The 24250-nt window shown below is 39.7% G+C and overlaps 1 pseudogene; it reads right to left on the reverse strand.

Moving 5' to 3' along the window:
• Positions 1–23233: 23233 nt before the first annotated feature.
• LOC121451277 lies at positions 23234–23449 on the reverse strand (annotated as a pseudogene).
• Between the last annotated feature and the right edge of the window lie 801 nt (positions 23450–24250).

Consider the following 24250-nt stretch of genomic DNA (forward strand, 5'->3'; position numbering starts at 1 on the left):
ACACATTAAATATAGATAAAGCAAAAATCAGCATTTAAAATACGAGTTTCCAAGACCCAGGCAAGTATATATTTTTAGGACAGTTTAACTTGTTGTCTAGTGCTGTCACCTGGGATTTTTATGAGTCTCACTAAATAATGGTGAATACGTTTCTCTTGAGGAAAAACAAAAGTTATAGTACCGTACAAATTAGAAGTAACAATCATCCATGTGGCAAGAGATAACAACTGTGAAGACTTTTCAACATTTTATCCATAATTGTTTTAAATTTGTACAAACAAGGACTGAACGAGGTATAGCCAAAAACATTTAAATTATCAATGATTAATTCTTAGTGTCCTAGACACTTAGTTCTCCCCACTGCAGCCATCCTGGCTAATGAAATAAACTCCAAGATGAAAAGGTCCTTAAGATGTCTGTACTTTCATAGATGTCTAGATTAGGGAGAGACCTAAGTTTGTAGGTGTTTTAGTGATTGACTCAGCTTAATACGTGTGAATGTATTTCACTTCTTTGAACACCGTACTCTAATTCTTTGTGTTTATAGCTCTGTATTCATCCATTCTTCTATGACTAGATATTTAAATTGTTTATACTTTTTGTAGGATAAGGAGAACTCCTTCAGGTCTAGCTGTATCAAATCATGTGTGTGTGCATTCCATTCCCAGAACAGACTTAGAGAGAAAGTTCTGGGTTCTAAGATTGACATCTCGTCCTTCACAATTGTTTAATAAACAGGTTTGTTTAATAATATTCTCCACCCCAAACCCCCTCACTTGCCAACTTTTAATATAATCAGATTTTATAATCTTTGCAGACTGGTTGTAGCTCCTTGTCATTTTAATGTGGATGCCCTGACTACTAATAAGGCAGGCTGTTTTCCACAGAGAAATTCTGATGTTTCCCCCTGTGACTGACTGCCTTCCCATATCCTTTAAACTGTAATTCCACTGGTTTCAGACTTTTGCTTATAGACATAAAAGAAATATTTGAAGATTTCATGTGCTTATTCTTGGTCTATTTTACCTTATAATTTACAGCTCTAAATATTTCTTCCAAGATCGTGTTTTATCTTTTACCTTTGACTGTGAAACCTTTGCTGTAGAGAATTTCTAAATCTGGAATACTTACATTTTTATTTTTTTCCTCTTCCCTTTTGGTATATAACTGAATAAAGAAATAGTCTTTGCATCTCAAGGGCTGTATTATTATTGTGTGTCAGTATTTTAGCATAAAATTTGCTGTATTTCTCCAAGTATGTTTAATTTCTGCCTTTAAGTACACTTTTGATTCTCAATCTAAACCACTGTTGTATATGTCTATCCTTGAAACCACACCATGTGACTTTATATAGGGTAGTCTTGCTGTTGACTTGAATTTCTGAAATGGCTGATGGTTAATAATGGCTCACATGGTATTTGTACTGCAGAACCTTAAGAAAGGGGAGTTCCATCTACTAAGCCTGGCATGAGGGAGCAAGAGTGCTGTCACATGTTCTAAACACATCACCTTCCTAAAGGTAGAGGTCTAATCTTGCCAGTGAGAAAACATCTCCATGACAACATTTGCCGTCCTCAGCATCCCACAGTTTCCAAACAGGGGAGGGAAGACTTGAATGCCAAGTCTTTCCAACCTCAAAAGTCAATTCTTTCCCTTACATCCCCATTCCTTACATCCTTATTCCACATCTTTGGTTTAGATTATGCTTGAGGAAAACATTGAATATCGACCAGTTTCTTCTATCTTTTTTTTAAAAAGCTGTACTGTTTTCAGATAAGATCCAAAGTTTCCCAAGAAGCTGAAAGATGAGGCCTTTCTTCCATCAGCTATGCATAAGTTATGTCAGGGACAAGAAAGATAAAGGGCAACGGAGCCTTTGGAAAGGTTGTCCAGCTATTACTTATTTTTAGAAGCAGTACAGGCTGCCACATCTTAGCCCCAAGTTTCCTCATTCACTCTAAATTAGTTCCAAATGTTCTTCCCTGTTCTCTTGTCTTCTGCTCCAGACGGAAACCTAATGCCAGCAATGGGCACCAAGCCCTCGCTTTGGCCTTTGCTCTTCATGACCCGGTCACTGCCTTTGGCAATTAGTAAATCATGGGCAATTTCAGCTGTCACACACTCTTGTATTTGACTCTGACCCTGGCTCTGGCATCTGAAGCCTCTTGAATTGATCTTCCATCCTCACATATGGCTTTCTTCCTGGTGTTCCTGGGGACAGACTTGTCAGAAGGACTGTCCCTGTGCTTCAGAGTGCCCAGACTGCGTATCAACCAACTTGTTTTTGAAAGAGTCCGAGCCGTACCCTAGGAGTACATTTATAAGGTAGTTAAGGTTGCCGTGGAATAGGAGAAGTCTAGACGCCCCCTCCCTTCTCTTGCAAAGAACCAAGACCTGTCTCTGTTGATTTATGATCTTGGAAAGCGGAGAAGAGCAGAAGATAAAAAGAGATGTGGAATGCCGTGATAAAGAGGGCAGCACCTGAGGACTGTCTCCCGCCTGGACACACTGGACGACCTAACTCTTGAAGACAGGCGGCTTTTCTTTGTCTTATTATTTTTTTTCCAGCTTTTGCAATGTGCAACTGTATCTACTTTTACTTTTCCATGTGGAGGCCTTTGAAGTGCCATCAGGATTTTTTTCTGGGTTTGAAGAGATTTCTGAGTAGAATCGCTTTTTGCTTCCAGTTGAATTGGTGGGTCCCATTTCCTGTAGCACAGTTAAGCAAGGCTGGTGAGCAAGAAGCTGCTCTTGTCTGTTAGGCCACAAGTAAACGACTGATTTTGTCACATACGCACAGTCCAGCATTTCATCGGAAGGACGTTTCCAGGATAAGTTTTCTTTGATCTGGCCTGCTCACTCATCTTCAGCCGTCTGACTTATGTGTTCCCTGAATCCCTGATAAATCCGTGGATAAGTAGAGGGCCCGGGATCCTAATAGGAAGCAGGTAGGGAAGTGAAGAGGGCAGCCACTGGAGAGATCATGTGACCTCATTTGCCAATCAAATTCCAGAGAAACCATCTATTAAATGCGATAATCACATTGTCTACCCTCTAACTGAATTCAGGAGCCTGCACTCTCATCGCCAAGCAGATCATTTGTCCATGCAGAACATTCTCGACTCTAACCTAAAGGCTGTGTATAGAAGACTGTCTCAGAGATAGATACCACGAGAAGTAGATGGTCAGAGCGAGAGTCGGCTCAGCTACATTCTAATGCCAGCTCCAGCCCTCCAGTGTTAGCTGAGATGGTTCTTCTTCTGAATGATGGGTTTCCAAAGAGGAAAATGTTCAGTCATGTTAGATAAGTCTAACAGCTTTTCAGGAGCAGTACAGGGAACTTCACAAGCACCTATTAAACGTGTACGTTCATATCCCCTGGTGCCAGGGAATCACAGATGAGCAAATTTGCTAAACATGAATTAGTGCAAACAGAAAACCCATCCCCAGCTCATGTTAGATTAGCCCTTCCAGCCATGGTTCCTTCTTTACTCAGAAGAAGAAATGTGTGGGACCCGCATTAAACTCACTGTGGCCAGGGCCTCTGTTTATGGCTGCCATCAGTCAACTGAAGAAAATCCTTTCCTTACCTGAGGCTTAATTGGTTCCTGGGCTCTGCAGTCCCTCAGTGCCGTGGTCATCTTGTTCAGTGTGAGCCCAGGTGCAATTTCCTGTGAACGCTTGAGGCTAATGAGACAACTCTGGGTAGCAGAGTGCCTGTTGCAGGAACTCACAGGAACAGATGGGGATTCTGAGAAGCCTAGTGTCCTTGAGACGTGCTTGGGAAACCTCACATCTTCAGAGAAAAGACAAGGGAACTTCCGTAAGTGAAAATTAATCATCTGGAGCCTTGGGGCTTTTGCTTGCTCCTGGTAAAATATGATCATTTTAGACCATTCTGCAGCTAACATCTAAAAATTCCAAAATAAAAATAAAAGATTAATTACCTATAGGCGGAAGAGTGAGTACATGAACGAACATAGATTACAGTGGGAAGTCTATGTTTGGAGAAAGGGAACACAAGGTGGCGATTTTTCTCATGTGTCTGTGTGTGAGGGGGGAGACGGTTGGTAGAAAGCAAGACTTAGTTTGTGCTACCCATGTGTGAAGGTTTCAATGTGTCTTCCCTAAAGAGCACAGTATAATCATAGCTACTAGCACGTGAAAGGTGCAAAAAATAGTGGACAAGAAAGAAGCAGAAAGGGTCATAAATTCTGTGTACAACTCTATCCAAATGAGTGGTCGGCCCCGGAACCACCCATGCAGAACACAGACCAGCAGCAGCCGAGCTAAGTCAAAATGGACTGAACTGTGATCTTGTGTATTGGTCAAAAGCCTTCTTAAGACTTTGGAGCTATGTTGAAAAATCCAGTCTCTATAATTCAGCAGTCACGGAGTTGGCAATATATTCCAAGACGGCTCAGAACATGGAGAACATGGAATATATAATCCATTACTAAAAACTATCAGCAAAGACTGAGCAACACATGACTCAGATGTTGGAACTATCCGACGGTGGTCTTATAGTACTGAATTGTCCTTAGCAAGATAAACACATGCACAAATTACACACAGAGTGGAAATAAACCTCAACAGAAAAGATAGTAAAAGGACCACATGGAACTCTTATAACTGAGCACACAAAATCTGAAACTATCTGGAGTCCAGTTCTTCTTGTTTGGAGGAGTCCTCAAGATGAAGGTTTAGGACAACCTAAAATAGAAAATAAAGACCTAGCTTATGCTTTGAGAATCAAAACTGTCCTCAGAGCTGTCTACCATTTTCATCATTCCAAATAGTTTGTAATTTGGATTTATTGTCTTTTTTAGAAGTGATAACACTGACACTCGGATCCAGGCGGTGGTGACTCACGCCTTTAATCCCAGCACTTGGGAGGCAGAGGCAGGCGGATCTCTGTGAGTTCGAGACCAGCCTGGTCTACAAGATCTAGTTCCAGGCAAGGCTCCAAAGCTACAGAGAAACCCTGTCTTGAAAAACTATATATATATGGAAAGAAAGAAATGAAAGGATAACAGCGACACTCGGGAAGTTGTTTTTATGCCCAAGCATCCAAATCTAGAGAAAAATGAAAATGAAATTGAACCCACACTGCACTTTGGTTTCAGTATATATATATATATATATATATATATATATATATACATACATATATGTGTGTGTATATATATATACACATATATTACTTTTTTATTAAAGTTTATGTTTGAAATAGCCTTTAAGTAATTTGAAGGTCATTTTTTACTTTATCACTAAACATAACCACTCAATATTTTCTTACATCGTAATGGGAAGATTCTTTTTTTTTTACTCCTTTTTCAATCTTGATGGAACATTGTCTCCATGTATATCATTTTCTGGAAGTAAATCAGAAAATAATTAAGAAATTGTCAGGCTTAAGTACTCAAAAAATATTGATAATCTTATATGTGAATATCTAAATATACAAATTAACAGAGATTGCCAGAGTAGACTTAAAATTACGATCTAGGTTCACAAAGAATCAATAAAAAGTTTTAAAAATTATGACCTAATAATGGCTGAGCAATTAAGAGCATCTACATCCTTGCAGCAGACCTGAATTTGGTTCCTAGCACACCTATCAAATGGTTCACAACTGCCTGTAACTCCTGCTCCAGAGGATCCAACACCCTCTTCAGGCCTCTGTGAGCATTACACTCAGGAGCACCTATCCCAAACAGTTAATATGTGTGTGTGTGTGTGTGTGTGTGTGTATACACATTATAAAAGTTAAAATAAAAACTTTAAAAATAGAATCCAACCATATACTACTTAAAGAAAATCACTTCAAATGTAGTGAAATGAGTAGACAAAAATAAAAAGGTGGAAAATTACATCATGTCAACATGATTGTTTTTAAAAGAGAGATGCTATTATTAAAGAATCTAGTGTTGTTAATGTTACACAATGTAGACTTCCAAACAAAGGTCATCACAGATAAAAAGTGGGTCACAACAATCCTAGGCATGTACATACTCAAAAACGAGACCATATAATGCATAAAGCAAAATCTAGTAGAGTTAAAGCAATGATTTACATGGACGAATTCAGCCAGAGATTTCCATATCCCACTCTTGGGAATTACAGAACTAACAGACATAAATCAGCTAGGACATAGAAAAAATGAATAGCCCCCTTTTCCCCTCAAGCCCTGCAAAACGCTCATTGCAACAGGCCACAGCCTGGACCACAACGCTCACCTCAAAATTGGATTATAAGAGAATCTAACTAGAGACTGTTAGTGGGAAGGAAGGGAAAAGCCTTAAAATATACTTAGAAGACTTTTCTATAGAATCTGAGGATCACAGAGGGACTTTCACAGGAAGTGGAAAACTCTGAGCTGGGTGTACTCATCCAGTGGATGAAGGAGGATCACACACTCAGGCTTGCCTGGGTTACTGCGTGGAACCCTGCCAAGAGAGGAGGAAAAAGGTGAAATGTACCTTTCACTGAATAAGACTAAAATATGATTTATTGGCATCCAAAAGTAAAGATAAAGCAATGCTGAGAGAGAGATTTACCTGAATAAAGTATTATATTTTGTCTTAAGTTACCTAAATTCATAACTGAATTTTAAAAAAAAGTGGAAAAAAGAAAATTAGCAAAGACTAAACAGAGAAAATAAAAGAAGGAATAGAGAATTACATGCAAAAAAGAGAAAATGTGGTGATTATGTATAATAAATAGAGTTGATATAATATCAGGCATAAATCAAGTGATGTTGCCACTGGTCCTTCAGCCATATGTGTGACAGAGGCACATTATAAACCACTCTGTGTTCACAAGTTTGACAACTTACACAACATGGCTTACAGTTTTAAAACTTCAGAGGATAAAATGAAATCACTTGATGTAAAAGGGTTCATATAAATATTTCTGTAATCATGTTCAAAATTGAATTCTTAATTGAAAAATACCCCAAACAGATATCTATAAGCCAAGATGATTTCTCTAGAGAACACTACCAAACATTTTAAAATAAAATTAATATCCAATTTCTCACAATCTCCTTGAGAAAAAGAGAGGAGGGGAGAGTTCCAAGGATACTTTATGAGGCTGGGATTACCCCAATATCTAAAAAGACCAAGAAAAGGTAAATCTATAAATAACAATTTATATGACCTCAGATGCAAAGTCCTCAATTCAATATTAAAGAATTATTATACACCAAAATTATTATACACCAAAATCAAGTTGGATTTATTCCTGATTCAAGGCTGATTAAATCATAACCTGTTGTTGGGATATACTGTATCTAGACTACACATTAAATACAGTACCCTATGGGATGAAAGTATGAGAGACTAAATCTAACCTATTGTTGGGGTACACTGTAACTAGGCTATAGATTAAATACAGTACCCTATGGGATGAAGGGTATAAGCGTGGGGAGAGGAAGCTGGAAAAATGAATAGTCTGTCATGTAAGAACAGAGCCTTGCACAAACTGTTCTTGAGAAAGTGTTGTTAACAAGGGTTAGGAGCCACTCTTCTCTCTACTTTAAAATTCATGCATTCATGTGTGTGTATGTGGGAGGTGCACATGTGTGTTCATGTCCATGTGTACAAAGGTGAAAGAGCTGGCGGCCACTTGGATGACATACTTCAAGTGCGATCCGTCTTTTTTCTTTTGTTTGGTTTTTGAGGCAGAACTTCATTCTGATCTGGTATGTGCCAAGTAGGCTAGATTGATTGGCCAGAGTGCACCAGGAACTGCCTGTCTAAGGCTCCCTGGGGCTGGAATCACAAGTGAGAGTCACCATGCTCAGCTCTTAAAACTTGAATTCTGTGGACTGAGCTCAAGACCTGGAGTTTGCCAAGCAAGGACTTAACTGTCTGAGTGATCTCCCTTAGACCTATATTAAGGCATTTTTGAGTCACTCCAATTTTCTCCAGGTCTTATGCCTTCCTTTACTCTTTTTGTCCTTGGTTTTATACCCTGTGGTTCTACGCTGTTGTTCTTGGAAACTTTGTGGAGAAATAAATACACATGTTGAGGCTGAGATGCCTTACCAGACATCTGCACACTTTCCCATTGAGATATCTGGGTGCTTTCTGCCATTGCCTTATTTCTGCTTACACCATAAGCAGAAAGAGTGGTTCTCAATCTGTGGGCTGCAATCCCTTTGGCAAACCTCTGTCTCCAAAAATATTTATGTTACCATTCATAAGAGTAGCAAAATTACAGTTATGAAGTAGCAACAAGAATAATTTTATGGTTGGGGGGTTCACCACAGCATGAGGAACTGTAGGGTCGCAGCATTAGGAAGGTTGAGAGAGGTTTATAGTAATAACATTGACTCGAATGTGCTTTGCTACTTCCTTTATTTATAATTTGCTTTCTTATTCGGTCTTCTATGTAGCCATTTTACCCTGATAGAGTTGAAAATAATTGTCTATTGTAAAATATTCTTCAATGCTTTCCTGTTTTTTATTATGTTTGCATTTAGGTTTTTAACTTTATGTACATTTTTGGAGCTTTTAATATGTCATGGTTTGAATAAGTAATGTCTCGCATGGATAGGCTCATGTTCAAAGAATTGGTACCCATCTGGTCACTCCATCTTGGAAAGTAATGGACCTTTAGGAGTTGGGACATAGCTTGAGGAAGTGAACTCCTGTAGGAAGGGAGGACCGTGACATTCAAAGTCGGACCCGTTCTATTGCACTGAGATGTGAAGAGATAAGGAGGCTAGGTTGCATCGTCACACCACCATAGATGCCCATGGCTGGATCTCCCCTGCCATGAAGGACTGTATCTCCTTGAACCACAAGGCAGAACACATTCTTCCTTAGTCATTTGTCAGCTGTTCTGTTAAGGTGATAAGAAAAGTGGCTAATGTGTCCATGTACATAAATTTATGTTTTTATAAATGTTAAATGCTGATAATGACATTGGAGATGTTTGTCACTAGCAAATGAACATTATCTTCTGTATTAGCATATATTCTTTGATCTATGTATAGAATCTCTATTTCATCTTATTAAAAATTATTCCCCATGATAGATGTTTTGGTACTTTGGAGATTATGCCGGTACATATTTATGATAGCCTTTTATATCTTTAGTAGAAAATATCCTCATGAATTAATTTATTACAATTTCCAACTTAATTTTGTGAGATAAAATTTGTGCTAATTTTAATTCAAAAATTTATTTTTCACTAATTTTGAAGGGAATTTATATTCTTATTTGGGTGCTTTTACTGTGGAACAGAAATACATCAGTATACATGATTCTCTTGGTAAGGAATCTACAAAGTCTCTTCAGAAGTGTGGATATTTCAACAGTAGAAATTTTTCACATCCAGGAATATAGAGAATGCTTCCATTCCTTCCTACCCTTTTCTGTTTCTTTTATTAAAGTCAGTAGTTTTCTGTGTTAAAATCTTTTACCTCCTTGCTTAATTGACATTCCTTATTTTTTTTTATTGAGAAAAGGAAAAAAACAAGTTTCAGCCTCCTCCCAGCCTCCCATTTCCCTCCCCTTTCTCCCACCCCTCTCCCCCTCCCCCTACTCCTCTCCCCCTCCCTCTCCAATCTAAAGAGCAGTCAGGGTTTCCTGCCCTCTGGAAAGTCCAAGGTCCTCCCCCCTCCGTCCATATCTAGGAAGGTGAACATCCAAACTGGCTAGGCTCCCACAAAGCCAGAACATGAAGTAGGATCAAAACCCAGTGCCATTGTCCTTGGCTTCTCATCAGCCCTCATTGTTCGCCATGTTCAGAGAGTCCGGTTTTATCCCATGCTTTTCAGTCACAGTCCAGCTGGCCTTGGTGAGCTCCCAATAGATCAGCCCCACTGTCTCAGTGGGTGGGTGCACCCCTCGTGGTCCCGACTTCCTTGCTCAGGTTCTCCCTCCTTCTGCTCCTCATTGGGACTTTGGGAGCTCAGTCCAGTGCTCCAGTGTGGGTCTCTGTCTCTATCTCCATCCATCACCAGATGAAGGTTCTATGGTGATATGCAAGATATTCGTCAGTATTGCTATAGGATAGGGTGATTTCAGGTCCCCTATCCTCAGCTGCCCCAGGAACTAACTGGGAATATCGCCCTGGGCACCTGGGAGCCCCTCTAGGTCCATGTCTCTTGCCAACCCTAAGATGGCTCCCTTCACCAGCACAACTCAAAGAAGGGAAACACACAAACTCTACTACTAAAACAGTGACTGGAGTTAACAACCACTGGTCATTAATATCACTTAATGTCAATGGACTCAACTCACCTATAAAAAGGCACAGGCTAAGAGATTGGATACGAAAACAGGATCCAACATTGTGCTGTTTACAAGAAACACACTTCAACCACAAAGACAGGCACCTACTCAGAGTAAAGGGATGGGAAAAGGTTTATCAAGCAAATGGACCTAAGAAACAAGCAGGTGTGGCCATACTAATTTCTAACAAAGTTGACTTCAAACTTAAATCATTCAGAAGAGATAGAGAGGGGCATTTTATACTCATAACAGGAACAGTTCATCAGGATGAAGTCTCAATCCTGAATATCTATGCCCCTAATATAAAAGCACCCACGTACATAAAAGAAACATTGCTAAAACTCAAGGCAGCCATCAAACCACACACACTAATAGTAGGAGACTTCAACACTCCTCTCTCCCCAATGGACAGGTCAATCAGACAGAAACCTAACAGAGAAATAAGAGAATTAATGGAGGTAATGAATCAAATGGACTTAACAGACATCTATAGAACATTCCACCCAAATAGGAAAGAATATACCCTCTTCTCTGCACCTCATGGACATTCCTTATTTTAATGCTATTTTATAGTAGATTATTTTCTTATATTCCTCTAAGATAAATCACCATCAGTGTGCATAAGTGAATACTTTGTCTATGTTGACTTCATGGTCCTGTCTCTTTTTAGTAGTATCTTTGGGTTTTTACACATAAGATTATGTCATTCACAAATACAGATATCCTTCTTTCTAGTGTGAGACTTTCCCATAACTTGAGTACAGTACCTAAATGACACATTCTTGTCTTGAAGAAAATACTTCAGCTTTTCACCAGTGTTTCAGTTTAGGCATGAAACATCTGAAGACTCAGGTTGAGCCCAAGGTATCACTGTTAACAGCTGGGCTCACTGAGAAATAACTAGACCATGAGGGCTTTCCCATCACCAGTGGAATTCATATCTTAGTGGACTACTGGGGAGTGGGTACTCTTTGGAAGAAGGTCATTGAAGACAAGCCTTTGAGGGTATATATAGCTCATTCAATCCCCTTTCTCTTTCTCTTTTTCTGTTTTTACTTCTCATGGGGTAAGCAGTTTTCACTGTAATATTCCACCTTCTCTCAGGCCTAAACGATCACAGACTGAAACTTATGAACCCCGGAACTCAGGTAAATGCCTCCTCCTTTATGTTCTGTACCATTTTCCTTTCCTTTTGCTGGGAGAAAAATACCCTGACCAAAGCAAATTGAAGAAGGAAAGGGTCACAGGAGCCTGAAGCAACTGCACACAGTGTGTCTATGGTTAGGAAGAAGAGGGAGATGAACGCCGTCTATGCTCAATTTACTCTTGGTCTTTTACACATTTGGGACTGGGAAGTCAGGGAAGGGTGCCACACTCATTGGTAGAATCAGTTGAACTAGTCAAGATACTCTTCCACAAACAAAACCCGACAAACAAAACCCGAGCGAGGCCCATCTCTCAGACTGTTCTTGATCTCAAGTTAACAATTGAGATTTGTCTTCTCAGTTATAGCTGATATTTCAAAGAGCCAAAAATGACTATTAGTTGTGGGTTCATCATATATGACATTTAACTGAGGTACATTCTTTCTATATTAACTTATTGAGGGAACTTACCATGGAATAATATAACATGCCTTTTAAAAAAAAAACTATTGAGAGCTGTATGATTTTCTTACTTGCTTAGTTAATATCACATGTATTAATTTGCATGTGTTGAATTGTCCTTGAATTCATGCATAAATCCTACTATATGATTACGATATATTTTAAGTGTTGTTGAATTTGTTTTGTTAGTATTTTCTTGCAAAATTTTCTTGGTGTCTGCCTTTAGTTCTTAACTTCCAATGCTTGTTTGGGTTTGATTTCAGTATCAGAGTGTAGTTTCCGAAGGATTGACATTAATTATCCTATATATATTTGGTATAATTCAGTGGTGCCAGAGAGCCCTTCCATTGGTTACTTATGTCTTGCCATTACAAAATGCCTGACAAGGAAGGAAGCAACTGAAGGAAGGCAGGCTTTGTTTGGTCTTACAGTTTTAGAAGATACAATCTATCATAGTGGGGATTGTATCCTCTAAAACTGTAAGACAAAATGAAGTTAGCTGCAAGGCAGAAAACACTTGTGGTATTTTGCTTTGACTTTGTATTGAGATCTGTCCCAGGCAATGCTACCACCTATTTATAGAGGGTCTGCCTATCTCAATTGACTCAATAAAGATACTTCCAGAAACAGGTCGAAGACTTGTTTCATGAGATTCTAGAACCTGACAATTGACAATGGTTATCACTGTTTTTTATTTTCATGTTAATAACTTACCAATGATTGGCTCAGTAAGTAAGCTCCTGATGGTTGGTTCAGTTTTCTTGCCCACTGCTAGTCTATTACGACTCTCTTTCTCTGCCTGCATTAGCCTTGATGAGCTGTGTGTTTCTAGGAATGTATTGATTTCTTTTAGACTCCCCATTTGTTGCTGTGTAGTTGATTATAGTGGTCTCTTAGGATCCTTTATGTTTTTGCGATATCAGTTGCAATGTGTCGCCTTTCATTCAAGTTTTATTTATCAGAACATTTTTCTGTTAATCTAAGTAAGGGCTCTTCAAATTTGCTTATTTATTTTAAATGTCTGGCTAAGTATTTTCTGATTTCTGCTATTGTTTTTCTGGCTCTTATTTTACTTAATTTTGGTTTCTATTTTTTTATTTGTAAAACAATAAATCTGACTTGTTTTTTTTTTCTTTTACCTCCATGAAATGCATAGTTAAGCACTTTATTTGAGCATTTTTTTTTTCTTTCCATGTAGGTATTAACCTAGTTAAATTTCCTTCCTGGGACAGCTTCTGTGGTCTTCAATGTGCTTTGTTACATTGTGTTTCCATTTTTTGTTTGTTTCCATTATAAGATGTTTTTTTCTGTTAATTTCTTCTTTGGTGTAGACACCAGGAGAAACTCACCTGAGCATTATTTGCTTTATTTCATTTGATAAGAAAATATATAAGGGTAGGTTGAGGGAAGGGATTCAAGGTGTCATTTCTAGAAATGTTTTATTGTTTTGAGATACCCTCAGACTCTGCGTTGGTTTCCTAGGTGAGTAGACAGACACTGGGGACAGAAAAAGAGCAAGTTAGCCAAATTAAGACCACAGCTTCTTTTGTCTGATTTTTTCACCTGTCAGCAACACAATAAACAACTTTACATCTTCCCAGGAAATCACTGGACAGAAATGAAATGAAGAACAACGGACTGAACATTTACTCTTGTAGATGCTCATAAAATCATCCCAGTGTTGCTGCGCACTTAATCTTGAAAGTAGGGAAAACCAAAAAGAATTATAGTACCTGGTGCTTGCAAGGGGCCACAAAAACGGAGTGCAAATATTTTATAAAATAGCAACCTTTTGAGAAGCAACGTGACACAGTAAGAACACAGGGCTCTGGTTCCAGCTGGAACACAAGCATGGCTCAGTGCTTGTGACCCACCATCTTTACTGGAGTGCAGGGCATGACTTCTCTATGCTTGACTCAGGGGACTCCATACTTGTTGACATTTTCTCTTAAGCACCCTGAATGTGAAACCGTGGCTGAGAGTTTCAAATACCTGTTTCCCTAAGCACTCATTTGCAATATATACACTGTATTCATTATCATATATATAATATGCCACATTACATAGTATATTATGTATTAATATACTAATTATATTTAATATATCTAAATTTTATATTTAGATATTTATTATTTATGTATAAATATATATTCATTCTATAAGTTAAGTTACTATAGCAAATCCTAATACAACCACCTATGTTATATTCATGCGATATATTATAATATTAATAATAAATTAATATATTATATATGGGATATGTATACATATATACAAATAATATGTATCTCATAATATATATACACACACACACACACACACACACACACATACAGCAAGAGAGAGAGAGAGAGAAAGAGAGATTCCTCCTATAAGTTCAGGTGCAGTAAAGAACCCTGACTAATACAACCACCTAGTACATTCTAAAAGTCCTTAGTGTATGAATGGATTAGCACCCATAAAGAGACCATTCACACAGTGGTAAAGGCTTTTATCTTGTAAAGGCTTTTTATCTTTTAAGCACCTAGCGTATTCCAAACACTGTGCTGTGCTCTTTATATCTTGCTTTTAAAGTTCAAAATAAGTCAAACAGCCGCCATCAGACTCTACTTTATAAACAAAACAGTAGGGACTTGGAGACCTTAAGCAAGTTCTCCAGAGTAGCGCAACCAAGGGTAGAGTTTTTCTTTAATTGTGATGTACTGACATCATTTTGAATCTGCATCATTGTCTTCAATCAATTCACCACCTGGGTCAGTTTGTTTTTAAAGAGGATGAGAGGGAAGATTTATTAATTTCACCTAATTCTTTAATAAGTAATAAAAACGCCAACACTTCCTTGGCTGTACCTCAATTACTAGCACAACACATGGCATATACTAGTTGTTCAGTAAAGAACTTTTGAGAGACAGGAATGAAAAGCCTGGCCTGCCACACACCTCCTGCCACTACCTCCTGTGGCAAGCCTCAGTTAAGATACAGTAAGAATGGTTCTTTCTGTTGCTGTGTGATCTGATACACTAGAGCTTGAATTTCCCTCAATTTACCACCTTTGCCACCTTCTTAGGGAAGAACAACGTGTATTATGTTTGGCAAATTATTATTATTCTCATTTTTTCTCTCCTTGAGTTAGAACTAACAAACTTTTAATTTTATCGATGGTTCCAGAAAAAGAGACTTTCAAAATATTTCAAGAGCGAACTTTACATCAATTTTCAGTTTTCTACTTTCTAACGAAGGGGGATTATTTGCTTGTTTTCTATCATAACCCTAAGGTTTCCAGTAGCATGTTAATGAGTCATTAAGCAAGTTCTAAATAATAACTAGAACAAGAGAAGGTATTTGTTATATTTGTCAATATGTAAACACTGTCTAAGCACCTGACCTATATGTGTTAATACCCCCAAATCCACAAAGGAGGCTTTAATATCTGAAATTTGTAAATAGTACAGCCAAGAATAAAACCTTCCCATCTTCACATCTATGTTTTGTTTTCTCTTTTCAGAGTTGAAAAATGTTAAGCTTTAAAAAAAAAGACAGAAACAAAATGTGGGTTATAAGGTTCGCTTTTCACTTTGATCCTCGCTAGAAATGACACCATTAAGTTCCAACGCTGTTTTCTTGTGTTATGCAAAACTAAGAAAGCCCTCTGCTTTTCAGCTCCACTTTTTGCAAGAACCATCTGAATCCAGTTATTATGTTCCCACTAACTGGTGCCTTCCATTGCTTTCACAGGTTTATAGTAGTTCACTAAACCCTGGAACTCATTCTCCCTGTGAAGTCACACTGACCTCCCAGAAGTTGACCCCGCCCCTCTGCAGTAGAATGAAGACATTGTTGTAAAACCACCCTTTCATTCTTGTGGCACCCGATGTCCTCGGAGGTTTTTGTTTTGGACAGTAAAGAAGCTTCGAAATGTTCTTTCTGTCCTTTATTTGCAGACTTAGAGAACAACCAGTGCAGAATACTGGGGTGAGGAGGTGGGGTGAGCGTGTGGAAATGGCGGAGGACAGAGAACTGGATAGGTTTTCTTAGCCATCTGATACCTGGTACATTTGAATGTTTGGAAAGTGAACTATTGCTATTACAGAACAATTGATCAAAGTATGGTTTTTCTTAGGCTATCTTTGGTGTGCTGGTTAGTATTGGCTGCTACCCTTGACAGGCTCTGTAATCACCTAGGAGACAGTCTGGGGCAGGCTTGTGGGTTAAGTGAAGATTAAGTTAGATGAGGTTAAGTGAAGTGGGCACACCCACATCAACTGTAGGTGACACTGTCCCATAGGCTGGGTCCTTAGGCTAAATAAAAAGAAAAAAAAAACAAGCTGAGAAACGTTTCTTGCTCTCTTAACTGAAGATGCCTTGTGACAGCTGCCTATGCTCCTGCCACCATTACTTCTCCACCATGACTGGATTCTGTCCTTGAATGGTGAGCCCAAATAAACCCTTCTTTCCTTGAGCTTCTTTTGTTGGTTATTTTGTCACGTTCACAAGACACGCAATTAATACACTTAGGCACTGGTTTCAGGATACTCAGTGTAGACCCAAATTCATGAATGTTTAAGTCTCTTATATAAAATAGCATAGCATTTGCATATGACTTACGTACATTCTCCATGTAGCTGAAATCTTCTTTAGACAACTAAAAATACCTAATGCAATGTAAATGCTATGTAAATAGTTGCTGTGCTGTATTGTTTAGGAAATCATAACATGAAAGAAAAAGTCTGTAATGTTTAGTACAGATGCAACTTGTTTGAATGAAAACCCCATCCTCCACCCCACACTGCAGAACATATGGATTCAGAGGCCCCAGGAAGATTAAATGCATTGTGCAAAAATAGAGCTATGACTATTGAAGTTGGCCCTGCAGTGCACAATATTTAAATAATACTGACTATTGGTTAAGCTAGATTGGAATAGGGCTGGCTTATTTCTAAAGATGCCTGCAACAGCATCTTCATCATGCCTGCCATTTGCAATGAGACTTGGCCATGAATTTCTCTTGCTACTGCTCTGGAGCCAGACTTCAATGACTTCAATGACTTTCGTCAATGACTCTCGTGTGATATAGACATGATGCCTGAACCATTGAGGACTAGAGCTCACCTGTTGCATTTGGGCTGCTGATCTCTGAAGGCCAGAACTCTTAGACAATAGCTCACTCCCACCAGCCTCCCACCTCAGCAAGGTTAAACAAGTAAGGCCAGGTTAGAGTGACAGACAAACCACCCACAAATCTGGAGACACCCACAAAATAAGCCTTTTTTGAAGCCACTCATTTTGGGGTTGTCAACCTAATATGAGTAATTCAACCACTATCTATATTGGGAAGATGGAGGGGGGGCAATAAAAGGGAGGTAAACTCTCTGCTAAAACGCCAAGAACTTAATAAACAATATCTACAAAAGGTAAGTCAAGAGAAAGCACGCAAGGCTATATTATCAGAGATGTGGAAATAAAATACCACGAGAAACAGCTATAGTGTTTAAAGTTGTTGCCTGGGGCCAGGCTGCAGGGTGGACCAAGGGAACACAATTTTTCATTATAGACCTTTTAGTAGAATTTGATTTTTAACATGTGAACATGAATGGCTTTGATAAAAAAAATTATATATTTTTAAATTGTCCCTTGGAGATGCAACCATGAGCAGTTAGGGCAATGGAGGGCCTCCGGGCTGGGAGGTGAGTGCCGAGTCAGCTCAGAGCTGGTCTAGGGCTTTCTGTTGTCCATGCTGCCCCTGGAGCCTCACTCACTCTTCTGTGTGTTCTCTGCGCTTCGGGTTCTTGGCAACCAGTTCAAAATGAGCCCTTTTATTTTATTTTATTTCTTTAAGTCTACAGGTGAAGTAGTTTCGAAGAGTTAGCCAGCCCAGGAGACAGCCACAAACTGTTCTTTTGTCTCTGGGTAATTCCTATCATGGCTGTATGTGCATTAGAAAGGAAAGGATCAGAAGCTGTTCAACAATTAAAGCCTGAAATAAAGGCCTGATATTTTAAATAGTCCTGATTTTTCTGTTCACAATTGTGCACAGTCTGGTTACTGGGGAAGAAAAGAAAAACAACTGACTTATAATTGTGTGTGTGTGTGTGTGTGTGCGCTTGCGTGCATGCGTGCGTGTGTGTGTGTGTGTGTGTGTGTGTGTGATGAGTATTTGGAGGTCAGAAGACAACTCTAGATGTTGTTCCCAGAGCATCTTCTATCATTCTTTTGATACAGGTCTTTCCCTGGCTTGGAAGTCAAACTGTTAGGTAAGGTTGGCTGACCAGATCCCCAGGAATCTGCCTGGCTCCGCTTCCTCGGTGCTCAGATTAAGCACACGAAACAACACACATGGCCTTTTTTTTTTTAATTACATGGATTCTGAGGTTTGAACTCAGGTCCTCTGATCTGCATGGCAAGCACTTCACAGACATAATGACCTCACTGCCCTTTACTGACCACAGTAACTCTCCTGTGCTCTTTGGAGTCCTTCCTTGCTTGTGACTGTGAATTTAATCCAATGTAAATCTAAAAGACGGCAAGGCACCTCCCACGTAGAGAGAGCAGCATCAGAAAATTTGCTCATTTTTATTTTCATCTCTTTCCCCTTGAGATCCTAATTGCCATTCTGGCTAACCCATCCATTATTTGTTAAAACAGCATGGTCTGTGGCTTCGGCTACGCCTTTGACAACTGCACAATTTGGTTGTTTGAGGCTTAAAAAAAGTCAAAGCAGCTGTTTGGCAAAGTGTATTGAGTGATTCTTTCATTTTTCAGCATGCTGTTATGGAATGATAACACTTCAACTCAAGTACCTCTTAGTCCCCTAACTATCCCCATTTTTTTAACTGGCCTGACTTTCTCGCCCTCTCCTCATCCCAGGCCCCAGCTTCACCTACCTTCAAAGGCAGAACCATGGGATTATGCTTTCTGGCTGGGTGAGACCAGTGATGAAGCTGAGGAGCTTCTTTGGAAATGGATCAAAGAATATTTACATGGTCAATTTGTCTGCAAAAATGTTCAAGATGAAGAGCTGAGCTGAAGTCCTGGCTCTTGCCTTCTCCCTTCTTGCTAGTGACCGTCCTTGAGTTTGTGTTCATACCGTCCACCAATACCTCAAATTATGTTGGTGGTTGACATAAGCATTGTCCCCACAGGCTCGTGTATTTGAATACTTGGTTTCTAGTTGGTGGAACTGCTTTGGAAGAATTAGGAGGCCCTTGTTGGAGGGGGTGTGTCAATGGGGCTGGGCTTTGAGGTTTCTGAAGTCCATGCCAGGCCCAGTTCCTCGGTTTCTCTGTCTCCAACTTGCAGATAAGATGCAAGTGCTCATTTGTTACCTCAACGACATGCTTGCCTGTCATGCTGCCATGTTGTCTGCCATGATGGTCATGGACAAGCCCTCTGATACAGCAAGCCAGCCTCCAATTAAATATTTTCTTATATATGTTGCCTTGGTCATGGTGTCTCTTCACAACAATAGAACAGTAACTAAGATATCCATCATCAAGGACTCAGAAAAGTCTACTCAGAGACTATGCACTAGCCTGTCAACTACAACCGTAAGAATGATGGAAATTGTGGAGTGTAAGCTATGGGTCCAATATTTGACTAACTGCCTATGGCTAATGATTCCATCCATCTGAAACTTTATATATGAGAACCCATTATATAGGAGATCCAAATAACCAGCCATGTGTGGAGACGGTATGTTCATCTACATTTTTCTGAACATAATATACTGCCTGTGGTCACATTACTGTGCAGATTACTGGGCCCTTGGCCTTACAAACTATTTCCATATTATTGTATGGGTATTGAATAGATCATTCTTTAAGTTTTTTAAAAAATTCCTTATTCTTGAGAATTTTATGCATGTGCATAATGAAATATGATTATATTTACTCCTATTCCCTATTCAACTCCCTCTATATCCTCAATACCAACATTATCTATCTATCTATCTATCTATCTATCTATCTATCTATCTACTTATGGTCTAATTCAATGCAGTTATCCGTATTCTATAGTCCATCAACCTCTAAGTTAAACTAAAGCTGTCTATAAGTGCATGGTGTGTGGTTATCCCCTGGAATATGGGAAACTTACCAGTGGCCACATCCTCAATAAAGAATAATTTCTGTTCACCCAGCAAATTTCAATAGATCAGTTTAAAGAACTCCTCTGCCTTATGGTGAGTCTCTCTGTCTAGGCCCTCTTACTGTTACTCTTACCAGTGGATTATGCCTTCATGGTAATGCCATTTGTCTGAATCTGGCCAACTCATTTGGCTCTGTTAGCAGAACTCCTGTTTCCTATGGCAGCGGACACTCTAGAGAGTGGTCCTGCTCCTGGTCTAGCCTGAATCTCCTCTCCACTGTTTGATGCCCAAGCCTCTACCCTTAATTCCTCATCTACTAACCTGAGGAATGTGATGCTCATTATATATTCATGTTGTTGTGCACTGTGCACCACACTGGATTTGTATTGATCAAACAGGCAGACTGAGCACAGATCCTGATGCATAGGCCTTACTTCTATGAGAGGTAGCTCATTTATACTTCCTGTTATAGTCATTTCAACCATGGCATCTTGGTTGCTTCTTCAACACCTTTGGCACTTTGCAAAGATTCTTTCTCTTTGTTTTCTTTCTTTTTTCTTTTTTTATTGAGAAAAGGAGAAAAACAAAAACAAGTTTCCACCTCTTCCCAGCCTCCCATTTCCCCCCTACGCCCCCTCCTCCCACCCTTCTCCCCCTCCCCCCACTCCTTTCCCCCTCCCTCTCCAGTTCAAAGAGCAGTCAGGGTTTTCTGCCCTGTGGTAAGACCTAGGACCTCCCACCTCCGTCCATATCTAGGAAGGTGAACATCCAAACTGGCTAGGCTCCCACAAAGCCATCACATTACGTAGGATCAAACCCCTGTGCCATTGTCCTTTGCGTCTCATCAGCCCTCATTGTTCGCCATGTTCAGAGAGTCCAGTTTTATCCCATGCTTTTTCAGTCACAGTACAGCTGGTCTTGGTGAGCTCTCAATAGATCAGCTCCACTGTCTCAGTGGGTGGGTGCATCCCTCGTGGTCCCGACTTCTTTGCTCATGTTCTCCCTCCTTCTGCTCCTCATTGGGACCTTGGGAGCTCAGTCCAGTGCTCCAGTTTGGGTCTCTGTCTCTATCTCCATCCATCACCAGATGAAGGTTCTATGATGATATGCAAGATATTCGTCAGTATTGCTCTAGGATAGGGTCATTTCAGGTTCCCTATCCTCAACTGCCCAAGGAACTAACTGGGGACATCGGCTTGGGCACCTGGGAGCCCCTCTAGGGTCAGGTCTCTTGCCAAACCTAAAGTGGCTCCCTTAACTAAGAATTGTGGTTCCGTGCTCCCCTGTCCAACCTTCCTTTATCTCAATCCTCCTGTTTTCCCAAGGCCCGACCTCCTTCCCTTCTAACTTTTCTCTCCCCATCTCCCCTTACCCCCATCCCACCCCACCCCCAAGATCCCAATCTTCTCCCCGGCAATTTTGTCTACTTCCCTTAGCCAAGAGGATAACTATATGTTCTTCCTTGGGTTCCCCTTCTTACTTAGCTTCTTTAGATTCACCTATTGTAGACTCCGGGACCCTTATTAATTGCTAGAAACCAATTATGAGTGAGTACATCCCCTGTTCATCTTTTTGGGTCTGGGACACCTCACTCAGGATAGTGTTTTCTATTTCCATCCATTTGCATGCAAAATTCGAGAAGTCATTGTTTTTTACTGCAGCGTAGTACTCTAATGTGTATATATTCCACACTTTCTTCATCCATTCTTCCATTGAAGGACATCTAGGTTGTTTCCAGGTTCTGGCTATTACAAATAATACTGCTATGAACATAGTTGAACAAATGCTTTTGTCATATGATAGGGCATCTCTTGGGTATATTCCCAAGAGTGGTATTGCTGGGTCTTAATAACATTGTAAAACAGGTTCTGGCTTCACTCCATTTTACAGAAAAAGGAATTGCAACATAGACATCAGATTATAAACCCAAGGCAGTCTGCTTCAGATCTCAGCTCTGAATCACCACAGGGGTTAATGGGAATGCCACGCGGGTCATAGAAACAGCGAAATCAACAAGAATTGAGATAAGAAAGAAATGTTATTTAGCTGCATAGGACCAGAAAGGCTCCTTGCATTCAGCTCTGCTTGATCTATGGTTTGACTGGTAGGCACTAGTGAGCCACAAGAATGAATGGCTAAGCGTTCAAGGGCTCTTATTCTGAGGTCCCAACCTACCTCTTTTCTGAGTTGTGCCCTGTTATCAGATACCTGGCAGTGTACAAGATAGAATGTCTCCTTTGTCCATCAAACAGTCCAAAGAGTGTCTTTCAAATGTCTCTATCCTTCAGAAGGCTTCTGATTTCTCCCTCGTTCATTGTTATCTCCGGAATGGTACATTCCTTCTCTAAGCATGAAAGGACCTTGAGTAAGGACAATGACCCAGGCAGGAGATCTGCTCTCAGCCATGTCAAATGAGTGAATTCATAACCCATCCTAGGGAACAGCTTTCACAGTTGCTCTACCCCACCTATTACGCCTAATCAGGGACAGATGGTGGTGGGCTATTTAGTCTCCATGCATTTCCTGGATGGGACATGTTTCTACTCTTAATCTCTCTTGATGGATAAACTGAGGAGAACACTAAAGTGGGATGATTATGGAGAAACTTAACCTGGAATTCTCGGCTACTGTGCCCCCACTCACTCCATTTGCTTCACAAAACGATAGCCATTTTAGTAAGCGTATACTCTGTTTTCTGTTGAAGGTACAGCTCCAAGAAAAGCCTAACGTCCGCTGTACATTGCAATCGTACTGACCACAGTAAAAACTGTTGTAGGGAGCCCTACTGCATTAATGTCATGACATTCCACTCTCTTTTTTTTTTCATGTTTGTAGAACTGTTTTATTACGATAAAGCCAGCAAAACTTTGTGCATACGCATATAATCAGAACTGCCCTCCTGAAATAAACATTCAAATTTTTCCAAAAACAAAATTAAGATCTTATATTCTTTCCAAGCTTAATACAGTTATTTTTGGTAATGGCAACTCTAACATCACACCTTTATACATTTTGTGATAATAGTAGTGCAAAATATAAAATGTATGCTTGCAACTTTGTGAATTTCACTGTGTGTAAGTTATATATTAAATGTTTGCGTTTCAATTTTATTCTTATACGTGATAATTTTGAAGACTAGGAGAATTCCAAAAGAAAGAGTTTGGTACAACTTTGCTGTTGTTCTCTAGGTTGCTTTTGTAAAGAAGGAAAACTATTTCCACTCTCTTTTTTTTTTTTCCGCACGACAAAGCTTTATTCATCCTCAGCGACTTAAGAAAGGTAAGCTCACTAGCGCTTCACTTGAGTGTGCTGTCATCTTGAGCTTCTGCCCGTTCTCTCTCAATCCGTTTCAGCTCATCTAGTCTCTTCTTCTCCTCCGCTGCCACCCTCCTCTCCTCCTCTGCCTGGGGCTTTAGGTAACTATAGCGCTTGGCACCTTAGGCCATGCCGAGGACCAGGGTTGAGTATTGGCCGAGCTTGATGAACGGAGAGACCTGAACTGGGGACACCATCTTGTCTGTGACCTTTGCGCCGGAAGCTTGACATTCCACTCTCTTAATGCTAGACTTCCACTCTCTTCAACACAATCTTATTAGTCAGAATCTGTAGGAGGAGGAGCGGGCCACATCCTGCTGCCTGGCTAGCTTAACCCCCAAAATAATTACACAGAACTGTATTAATTAAATTACTGCCTGGCCCATTATATCTAGCCTCTTCTTGGCTAACTCTCACATCTTGATTAACCCATTTCTATTAAATCTGTGTATCACCAAGTGACTGTGGCTTACCAGCAAGATTCTAACCTACGTCTGTCTCAGGCCAGAGATTCATGGTGTCTGCCTGTCTCTGCTTTCTTTAATAACTAATGAAAGCAACACAAATACAAAAGGGCCTCCTACACCAAGAATCTTTTTGGCTAGCCTTGTTTCTCTCCTCATAGAATTTGCCTCTCCACTTTGTTGTCTTCCTTAGTCCCTACTCACCCATTCCTAACATTAACAATGTACATATTTTATTTTTTCTGTCCTGTGTCTAAACTCTCAGTTTCATCATTTTTGCTCATTGCATTCCCAAATAATCTTTGCTTTGACAGAGGAGCTTTTAATGAGAGTTTTTTAAAAAATAAAAATAAAAAAAAATACTTTTGAAACTCCAAAGTGAGGAGACTCAAATCAATCAGTTTTATAAACAATCTTGGCCTTATATCTCTGTCAGTGCAAGTACATATTAGTGAATATGTATGCATGTAGGTCTCATGTGTGGATATATATATATATTATATATATATATATATTTATACATACATACATATA

This window comes from Microtus oregoni, unplaced genomic scaffold (assembly GCF_018167655.1).
Source record: "Microtus oregoni isolate MIOR12 unplaced genomic scaffold, Mior012 000008F_ref0000371, whole genome shotgun sequence".
NCBI classification, from domain to species: domain Eukaryota; kingdom Metazoa; phylum Chordata; class Mammalia; order Rodentia; family Cricetidae; genus Microtus; species Microtus oregoni.